This window comes from Neophocaena asiaeorientalis, unplaced genomic scaffold (genome assembly GCF_003031525.2).
Source record: "Neophocaena asiaeorientalis asiaeorientalis breed wild unplaced genomic scaffold, Neophocaena_asiaeorientalis_V1.1 scaffold173, whole genome shotgun sequence".
In the NCBI taxonomy this organism is placed as follows: domain Eukaryota; kingdom Metazoa; phylum Chordata; class Mammalia; order Artiodactyla; family Phocoenidae; genus Neophocaena; species Neophocaena asiaeorientalis.
In genome coordinates, this window is record NW_020174289.1 from 1,308,210 (window position 1) to 1,320,068 (window position 11,859).

The following is an 11,859-nucleotide window of genomic DNA, read 5'->3' on the forward strand; positions in this document are numbered from 1 at the left end:
TAAAAGAAACGAAATTGAGTTATTTTTAGTGAGGTGGATGGACATACAGTCTGTCATACAGAGTGAAGTAAGTCAGAAAGAGAAAAACAAATACTGTATGCTAACACGTATATATGGAGTCTAAAAAAACAAAACAAAATGGTCATGAAGAACCTAGGGGCAAGAAGGGAATAAATATGCAGACCTACTAGAGAATGGACTTGAGGACACAGGGAGGGGGAAGGGTAAGCTGGGACAAAGTGAGAAAGTGGTAGTGTATATATGGACATATATACACTACCAAATGTAAAACAGATAGCTAGTGGGAAGCAGTCGCATAGCACAGGGAGATCAGCTCAGTGCTTTGTGACCAGCTAGAAGGATGGGATAGGGAGGGTGGGAGGGAGGGAGACGCAATAGGGAAGGGATGTAGGGATATATGTATATGTATAACTGATTCACTTAGTTATAAAGCAGAAACTAACACACCATTGTAAAGCAATTATACTCCAATAAAAATGTTAAAAAATTAATTAAAAAAATAAAATAAAATCAATAATATACAAGGATATAATGTAGAGGGAATATAACCAATGTTTTATAACTTTAAATGGACTATAACCTATAAAAATATTGAATCACTATGTTGTACACCTGAAACTAATACAACAATATAAATCAACTGTACTTCAATAAAAAATAATAAAATTAAATAAAATTTTTAAAAACATTCCAACCGACTACTGACATGTGGGATGCAAACCAATTGTTTTCACCTCTTCCAATTATTGAAGAGAAGATAGAAATCTTAGAGATATAAATATTTTGTATGAAATCCCCTAACATACGGATTTTTGAAATTAATTCAAAATTTTAAAATACTCTAATAACAGTGGAATTTAACCTACTGGCCACTAGTACACTTTACTGTTCTTCTTCCACTCCTGAAATCAAATATCCCAGGCAATATTATCAATTAAGAGCAAAGCCAATGCTTTATAGAGAAGTTTCGATACAGGTTAAGATCACCTTGTAAATGACACAAGATTTCTATAACAAGGAGCGAATACATTTTGTAGGTTCATAAAAGTTATCTTGACATTGAATTTCCAAAAGACCTTTATAATATTCCCTTGACAATTGTTATTAAAATTGAGTCACTGTGAGATTAATGGGGAAGGATAAGAAACTAACTTCAAAGAAATAGGAGAAATTGAGTGTGAAAAACTGAGTATGCCTTCAATGCAATTGTCAGAAAAATGTTAAGGAAGGAGAGCTCCTACAATATGAAATATCCAAGTTGTTGTAGGCACTGAGCACTGTAAAATAGTGAAATAAATAACTGTAGAAAGTTTAGAAATTTTAGAACGATATCATCTGTATGTCAATCAAAATTGTGACAGTGGCAGAAAAGCTTCATTATGTCAAAACACTTGCTGTCATCACTTCACATGTGTAGGTGTAGAAATTCAGCATGCTTATTTTTCCTGAATACTCTGCAGTTAGAATAAACCTCATCTAGAAGAGAAACAGTACTTTTACACATGGAAGTCAAACTTTCAATTATCTAGGTAACCAGAGAAACATGATCACATTTTTCATCTTTTAAATAAAAAAGGAACTATTTATCAAAATATTAATATAACAACGATAAGGAGTATTTTTAAAGCTATATATAATACCTGAAATTCAGATAAATTAAATATCTAAATACAATTTAGCACTTACACATTAACTCTTAACTGTAGTCAACTACATGGTTTTATGTATGAATTGAGAAGGAAGCTCCTTTTTAATTCCAGACTATACCACGGGAATATAATGTTTCCATTATATTGTGATTCCACTGGGAATCACAATGTTTCCAGGGCCAGTCTATAGGCTCCAAGACCTCAATCCACTTTGATAACAAGTATTTGTGTCTTTTCCTTTGCTTCTTGTTGTGTTTAATCTATCACACACACACACTAAAAAAAAAAAAGGGAGAGGGTATTCACAGGTGACTTTTAAAGACAATTAAAATGGTAGTTCTTCAGCTCTTAGCTTTCCTACTTTATAAGGAAAAGAAACAAAAATCAAAAAATTCATAACAGTGTAATATGTCTTATATTTAACCCAACTGTCTCTTCTTTCATTCAATATATTTGTTTTGTTTCCTTACCCAATTCTCACTGCTCAAGTAGCTGGCCCACCTAGATCCCATCACTTGCCTTTTCTAGGTCTCAGTTTCATCTATTAAAGAAGGAAGTTGAATAAAATTATCACTAAGATTCTATCATCCAGTTAAATTGTATGAAATAGCAACCTAACACAAAATCTGATTTGGATGTCTAAAAATATCAGTTTATACCAGAAAGTGTTCTCTACAGAGGCTATTACCTCTTCTTTACAAAAGCCCTTTCAAATAACATATATATATATATATATGTGTGTGTGTGTGTGTGTAACATTACCACAGTAGTATGTTAAGGAAACTTCCAAACACACACAGAAGATACTGGGCAGACTGTCACTGCCCAGGAAATGAACCTACAAGTCATTGTGAGCCTTGCCCAGGGTCCTGCTGCAGCGAAGAGTATAAAATTATCAAACATCAATCCAAGAGGCAGTATAAATAAAATTAAAAAGCAGTATCTTACTCTTACACCAAATTATACACACAATTCTGGTCCCCACAGCACAAAAAAGAGAGACCTGGAGAAAGACTACTTCAATAATAATAAATGGGATGGCTGAGGTTATAGTCTTCGAGGTTAAACTTTTTTAAAGTAAGACTATTTCGCTTTAGTGACAGAGGGTGAAGGGGACATAATCAAAGTTATTATGGTTTTAAATAGAATGGACAGCTTAAACATGAACTCATTAATCAAACCGTAGAACACCAGAGTACCAACTGAAATTGGAAAGAGGTTTTTATAGAGCAAAGGAAGGAAGATAGCTAACATGGAAATTCTTACTTTCAAGAAATGAGATGGGCTAGTGGGGGAAGAGGGGAGGGAGTAATTTCAATACAGTTGGAGATAAGTTGAGATTTAATTTAATGAAGATGTACCTTATTGTGTCTAGAATACCAGTACTCTAGATATGAGAGAAATGCTTAAAACTTGGAACTTCTCTTCAAGATTTATCGTCTATCTGAGACAAGTGTACATTCATGGATTAACAATCCAGAGTAAGCTGCTGAGAGAACAGAAGGGGCATAAATCTAAACTTCTAAACTTTTTTGTTCCATTGTTAGAGATAAAAGTTTAATAAGTAGACGATTCTTGGCCCTATGATAGTGTTCCTTATGTTACAATGTTCTCAATGAAAACTATAAAGAATATAAACTACCATTTTCTGTTTAACAATGACTTCACATTTCATGGGTTAAAAAAGTAACCTACATGGTAAAACAAGAAACATGAGCAAAAATGCAGCTTAAAATCATAAAAACTGAAGACATACATAAGCCCTAAAGTAACAGGCAGCAGAGTATAAATGTCCAGGAAATGAACCTACAAGTCATTGTGAGCCTTGCCCAGGGTCCTGCTGCAGCGAAGAGTATAAAATTATCAAACATCAATCCAAGAGGCAGTATAAATAAAATTAAAAAGCAGTATCTTACTCTTACACCAAATTATAAATTATACACACAATTCTGGTCCCCACAGCACAAAAAAGAGAGACCTGGAGAAAGACTACTTCAATAATAATGTCCCTTCCACTTACAGCCAGTCCTTTTGGAAGGCCAGCACAGTAATGTTGGCCTGGGGGAGGCAGTTTAGGATTTAGAAGATGGATCTTGGAGTCAGACTGCCAGGGTTTGGATCTTGGCTTCAGCATGGAAAAGTTGTTTAGCCTTGATCACTCTCAAGTTCCTCATCTATAAAATGAGGATAGATATAGTTATCAACCTTACAGAGTGGTTGTGAAGATTAACTCAGATAATTCCTGTAAAGCCCTCAACACAAACATCAGGTACATTGCAAACACTCCTTAAAATACTACTACTAAGAACAGATCCCTGAAGCCATTAGGAGCTGGGTGAGCTTGTGGAGTCCCTTCATCTCTAGGACAGGAGCATTCGTTTGCATACCTATTAAAAGAGAGTAATAATAATACCTGCCTTGGGCTTCCCTGGTGGCGCAGTGGTTGAGAGTCCGCCTGCCGATGCAGGGGACATGGGTTCGTGCCCCGGTCCGGGAAGATCCCACATGCCACGGAGCAGCTGGGCCCGTGAGCCGTGGCTGCTGAGCCTGCGCGTCCAGAGCCTCTGCTCCGCAATGGGAGAGGCCACAACAGTGAGAGGCCCGCGTAACGCAAAAATAAATAAATAAATAAATAATACCTGCCTCATAGTGAAAACTTCAGTAGGAAACAGAATAAGAACATGTATGAAAAAAATGCTTTGTAATATATAAAGTGCTAAACATATGTGCATTATTGTAACACAACAATTCCCTTCCACCCCTTTAAGAGATCAACTACCTACATTTCTGTCTGCTTTGCCCATAGATGTATCCCCAGCACTTAGAATCATGCTTGGCACATAGTAATAATCCAAAACTATTGTTGAGTGAATAAATGAACATGACATTTCTATAATTCTGAAGCTCCTTTTGTTTGACCTTTTGCCTCCCTGAAGTCAGATGAGGAATGTGAAGCAGAGAGGAATCACCTACACTGTATTAATTTTCTATTGCTGTGTAACAAATTCCCACAAACCTCATGGCTTAAAACAACCCCCATTTATGAGCTCATGTTTTGGTGGGGCAGAAGTCTGGCACAGGGCAGCTGGGTCTCCTGCTTTGGGTCTCACAGGGTTGCAATCAAGGTATCAGCCAGGCTGCCTTCTCTCCTCTGGAGGCTCAGGTAGGGAAGAATCCACTTACAAGTTCCTTCAGGTTGCTGGCAGATTCTCAGTTCTTTCAGTTCTGCAGAGCTAAGGTTCCCATGTCCTGGCTGGCTGTCAACTGACTGCTCTCCAGTGCTGGAGGCTGCCTACACGCCTTCTCATCTGGCTTCTCCATAAGCAGTTCACAACACAGCGGCAGCAGAAGTGTTCAAGGCCAATCTCCTTCACAGTGAATCCCCCTCGGGCTTCGAATCACTGATTCCTACTACTCATCCGCTAGAAAAAAACTCTCTAAAGGAAGATCCAGATAATCCTCCTCTTGCTTTATTTTAACATAATCAAGGAAGTGATATCTCAACATATTCAGAGATTCCACCCACACTAAAAAGGGAGGGATCAATGCAAGGGCAAAGGTCATTAGAGATCATTCTTAGAATTTTGCCTACCACATACTCTATGTTGTATGAACAAAGATAGGTTGTCATAATATATTGGTGAATTTTCTTAAAAGCCAGTCATACCCATCTCCTAGAGACATGGAAATAAAACCAAAAATAAACAAATGAGACCTAATGAAATTTAAAAGCTTTTGCACAGCAAAGGAAACCATAAGCAAGATGAAAAGACAACCCTCTGAATGGGAGAAAGTACTTGCAAATGAAGCAACTGACAAAGGATTAATCTCCAAAATTTACAAGCAGCTCATGCAGCTCAATATCAAAAAAACCAAACAACCCAATCCAGAAATGGGCAGAAGACCTAAACAGACATTTCTCCAAAGAAGATATACAGATTGCCAACAAACACATGAAAGGATGCTCAATATCACTAATCATTAGAGAAATGCAAATCAAAACTACAATGAGGTATCACCTCACACTGGTCAGAATAGCCATCATCAAAAAATCTAAAAAAAATAATTGCTAGAAAGGGTATGGAGAAAAGGGAACCCTCCTGCACTATTGGTGAGAATATAAATTGATATAGCCACTATGGAGAACAGTATGGAGGGTCCTTAAAAAACTAAAAATAGAATTACCATATGACCCAGCAATCCCACTACTGGGCATATACCCTGAGAAAACCATAATTCAAAAAGAGTCATGTACCACAGCGTTAATTGCAGCTGTATTTACAATAGCCAGGACATGGAAGCAACCTAAGTGTCCATCGACAGATGAATGAATAAAGAAGATGTGGCACATATATACAATGGAATATTACTCAGCCATAAAAAGAAATGAAACTGAGTTATTTGTAGTGAGGTGGATGGATGTAGAGTCTGTCATACAGAGTGAAGTAAGTCAGAAAGAGGAAAACAAATACTGTACGCTGACACATATATATAGAATCTAAAGAAAAAAAATGGTCTGATGAACCTAGGGGCAGGACAGGAAGACGCAGATGTAGAGAACATCTTGAGGACATGTGGAGGGGGAAGGGTAAACTGAGACGAAGTGAGAGAGCAGCATGGACATATATATATACTACCAAATGTAAAACAGATAGCTAGTGGGAAGCAGCCGCATAGCACAGGGAGATCATCTCAGTGCTTTGTGACCACCTAGAGGGGTGATATAGGGAGGGTGGGAGGGAGACGCAAGAGGGAGGGGATATGGCGATATATGTATATGTACAGCTGATTCACTTTGTTATACAGCAGAAACTAACACACCATTGTAAAGCAATTATACTCCAGTAAAGATGTTTAAAAAAAAAAGCTGGTCATAGAACACATGTCTAGGATGAACCTTTACTTTTTAATTAACGTGTTTAAATATGCAAAAAGAGAGTCAGGCTATATATTACGCAGTTCACAGTGGTAATCCCTGGAGAGTGAGGCTAAGTCTCTCTCAATAAGCATACACTATCCTTAAAATTAAAAATAATACAAAGAAGAAAAAGAAATTGACCCTTTCACTTACGTTTTTCATCTTTTTTAAATGCAAATTCTAAACACCTTCTCCTCCACTTTAATTTGGCTCACCAATAACGTAACAGAATTGAATAAAATAATTTCTTCCCCTTTAAGGCATCTTTCTTAGAGTTTTACAGATATTTCTCTACTAGTCACCCCCTAGTTCTTGCACCACGCTTCCCTAGAGTCTTCCCTTAAGCTTCAGTTCAGAAGACACTATCTCGCTGGTCTCAAAGGCAACCAGAGCCTCTCAGTTCTGCAAACCCCACTCTTCCACTTATGGACTCAACACCATCATGTTTGTCAAGTAAAATAGGTCTCATCCACTTTTATCTGCCCAGGGAAAGAAAATAAAACTTCAAAAAACCCTCCAGTTTAAAGAAAACCATTGTGCTGTATCTAAGCATAACTGCACAAACCATGTTTGCAGCAGTAGATTGGATTAGCTGTATACTGTAAAATAAATGAGCTAGAAATCCAAGCGGTAGGTGCGCTGATATTTTGTTGTAAAATTCATGTGTCAATAAATCTTTGACAAGCAGTATTTCCATACTTAAATTGAGCAATGGATTGAAGCCTGAAAAAAGAGCAGAGGCTGTATTCTGCAGTTGTCTCTTAAATCGTGTTACCCACTGATAGTTTTTCCCGTGGAAAAAGCAATCCCTCCCATATAGAGAGACTGCATGCCAAGAAACAAGCTCTAATTAAATCAGTTATGCTGCATTATGCCATGTGAACAATGTGAGCCCACAGCAATCTTTCCATGGAAAAATTAAATAAAACATATTTATAATTCAGATCTATATAAACATGGGATACCTCATACATTGCCTGTCATCTGCTCAAAAAAGCTCTGAACTCTAAATATAATGGATTCTTGGCTGGGGTGAGAGGTACCAAAGACATTTTATAACACATTTAAACTTCATCGAGATTTCTACATAGCCTCTCAAATAAGCTAGTAAAAGCCCAGAATTCGTGATCTTTTGTACATCAGTACCAACTCGTACCCTGATTATCTACTCTTAAAGTTTCAATAATAAATTTCTTATTGTGCCTTGGTATCAGCCATCTTTAACTGCCCACACAAAGCCTGAAAGGCTTTACATTGTTTGAAAGTACCATAGCAACATAACATATAAATCAAAAGCAGCGCTAACAAAGAAGAGCTGGTCACCTTGAGTAACTTTCCCTAGTTGCCTACTAAAGTTAGGAGTAAAATACATTTTTCAATGTGTTAACAGTGAGTGATTTTGTTGTTGTTGTTACTATAATACAGATTTTTCATTTAAAGTTGCATGTTTCATCTTCAGAAAAATCTCTTACCTAAACCTTTCAAAGAACTGAGCAAACATACATTTCATTGTACATTATTATGTGGAAGTGTTTTGAAAAGCCAAAAGCACTGCATAAGCTTTAAAAATCATCACTATTCCCAGTGTTTAACTTCTGAAATATGCAGGGTGCTGAGCAAAGTTGACTTTTCTAGTTTTCTAGTTAACTAACAGGTGGACTTCAGTGTTCTATCTAGAACTTGAATATGTTCACAGATATTTCTCTCAATACTTAGTTTACTATGAGAGATAGAAGAACTGGTTTTAGTTAATTGTATAATGTCCCTTCAGGGCAGGTAATTAGTAAAAATGGGTCACAAAGAAGCTAAAAGACATAACCACAGCAAGAAAATACAACAAACAGCAGAAATGAACCATACATTTAATCCTCAAAGTTCTCATGTCAAATAAAATTTTAAATAATAGCAACTGAGTTTATTAAGAGTACAAAATCTGGATAATAAAGATATCATTGAATTAGTTAAGATAATGCTAAATGTTTTAAAAGATAAAATCTAAGATCTCAGCAGGTTATCACAAAGGTTCAGGAAGGAATGGAGAGCAGGAATTCCATGCAGTCATTCAGGGACCCAGGCTGATGAAGGTTCTGTCATCTTCAACTATCAGCTGCCAGAGTTGCCCTAAGGATAAGTGTGTGTCCAGTAGATGGAGCAAGAGGGAGGGTAGAACATCACAGAGATTGTGCCTTGGGTCAGACGTAGAAGTGATGTGCATATCTCCCACCCACATTCCATTGGCCTGAAATCAGTACTATGGTCTCATCTAAATGCAAGGGAGGCTGGAAAAATGTAGTCTAGTTGTCTGCCAAGGAGGGAAGAAAACTGACTTGGTAGACTGAGAGCCAATTTCAGTCAAACTGCAAATGTGCTCTTAACCCCCATTCAAAAGAAAAAAGAAAGAGAACAAACATCAAGAACAACCAAAAAAGAAATGTTTTCTTCTAGCAGGGCAATTTAGTCTGGCTTTTCCAGAACTTCCATTTTTCGAAGCCATTCAAACCTCAATTCTTGTTCTTCTATTGGATGGTATGTCCATTCACATGGCATTCAACTACACAAGAATCATAAAATATGGAAATGAGGGCAGAGCAGAAAACTTAGGCAATTCAGTGTTCAGAAGCATGTGGACCTGGGACTTCCCTGGCAGTCCAGTGGTTGAGACTCCAAGCTTCCATTGCAGGGGGTGTGTGTTCGATCCCTGGTTAGGGAACTAGGACACCACATGCCACACAGCACGGGCAAAAAATAAAAAAAATTTTAAAACAGAAGTTTGTGGACCAACTTGACTTGCTAATCCACAGTCTGTTTTCTGGAGGGAAGAAGAAGGGGGAGTTCACAATCCACAAACCAATTTGTGTTGTTTCTGCAACACTGCAAAAGTACGACTCATGAATATGTTAATGAAATTACAATGAGAGTTTTGGCACTATTTCATCACCTCAGCTAGATTAGAGAGTAATAACACTATGGGTTTACACGTCTTCAGAAACTGCTGTGGTAGTAAAAAAAAATTGGATCTGCGATATTCATAATGCAACAAAAATTACAACCATGCTACAATAAAATAATGATAATTATTTTATATGTAAGTAAGAGTGTGCAACATACACACACAATAGTTTACTGTTAAGGTCATTAAATGCTTTCCCATGTTTCTGTTTTCTGGTGTTAATGTGAGTCTGTATTTGTGAATGGATTCACATCTCTGCCTACTTCCAAAGATAGAGAAGATATAAAAATGGAAATAGTGGGTGGAACATTTTTATTGGCAAGACAGGAACCTCCTTTAGAAGCATTTAGCACTTTTCTTTGATCATTAATTAGGGTTCTAAGAACAGAAGGACTCAGAAAAATCTATTCTTATCTTTATATTCCAATTACTAATATAATAGTCAAATTATGTCCTAAGACTCTGGAACTGTTCCACGGGTTCAAGCCTATTTAAGAGTTCATGAATGCATTGTTTTAAGGTAGTGACCTATTCAACAGGTAGGGAACTTTACAGAGGCCAAAAGATTAAAGATTAACTGAAAAGTCTTCAACAGCTTCATTAAGCAGCCCAGACCACAAAGAGGCAACCGACCATTTTTCCAAATGGCAACTAGAGTGTCTAATTGGAGCATTCAGCTGAGCTGAAATATCAGATCCCCCCGAAATATCAGAAATTATGCTCAATCTCCAACTTCCCAAAGGATGTTCTCATTAGGAGCTACAATAAGTATAATAAGATTTGGGAAATAAAAATCCATAGGCTCAAGGATTTGGAATCCTCTCTGATTCCTAAGAAATGAGGATGCTCCTGGTTCCATAAACCAAGAGTATGCTGCTAATTTTCTCAGTGTTTTACAGGCACATTATAAGAAAAGAAACTAGAGTTTCTGTTACATTTGTTTAATCAAGAGAGAAGAAATATTTTTCCAAATTAGTGAGTAATGACCTTATGTTTGTTAAGGGATATGTAGCCACTAAATACTTTTATACACATTATCTCAAGTAATGCCAACCATCCATCAGCATGAGGCTAGACATAGACTTATTTGTGATGTTATATATCCCAAAATGATGAAATTGTAAGGCTACTTATATAGATCCTCTGTCCTTCTGGTGTGTCCACTCAGTATACAATTTTCACAACAACAACAACAAAATTGTGACCAGTGACACTTCCAGAGTATCCCTGACCCAGAATGCCTTCATTCTGAGAGAAATTAGGTCCTGTTAAATAAAGAAGATTATCTTGCTTACATAGAAGATTGTTGGGATCCAAGAAAAGGAAATAATTCACTATGACTATACATAAACGGCACTTTAAAGGTTTTTTTTTTTTTGTAACTTGGTAAAGAATAACTCAGTAATATCGAAGATCCCTTCCAGCTCTAAAATTCTGACTCTCTGCCTTCGCTTTGCTATGGAGACCTGGACTCTATGGCCATAAACACATCTCCTTGGATCTCATTTGACATAACAGTAAAACTATCTTACACATGCTCTGCCTATCTCATAGGAATAATCTAGGGACATAAGTCTTTCTGCTATATTTGTCAATCTGAAATATTTGAATAATTATTAGATTAATTCAGGAAGTTTATAATCTAGATTAAAAGACAATTGGAAGAAAAAAATAGCACCAGAAAGGATTGTTTATATATAGATTCATCTTTCTTTTTTCCTCCTTAGCCTATTTTCAGACCCATTTTCTTTGACCAAAGCCTTTGGTGGCTTGGTATCAAAATGAATTCAAAAAAATAAAGATTGAAAATTAAAACTAGAAAAAAAAACTACTGAAGGTGAAAGAGTAGTCTGGGGTAGAAAGTAATATAGAAAAATTCAAGTATATGAAAGAATAGAATTTTTAAAATTTATATGTCTACAAAAGAAACTGAAAGATTTCATTAAAAAGTCAGGAACTGTTAGTTCTACTTAGATCATAAATAAGTAGCAGATTTTTATTCTAATTAAGCAACACTTTCTGAAAAGCAGAGAGTGTAAATGTGATTTGATTTAATATGACCATCTAGAATATTTATATTATGGTTCTTACACTCTTTTGGTGGTGAGCCCCTTTGAGAATACAATGAAAGCTTTGGACCCTCTCTCTAGAAAAATACACACGCATGCAATTTTGCATATAAATTCAGGACCCTACTGGGCCATGGACCATAGGTTAATAACTCCTGATTTACAATGTTACAGCCCTGTTTATAAAGTACCAGGGCTCTTGGATCAGAAGAGTCTGAATTTGTAGGGTTATTTACATAAATTTGCATACTC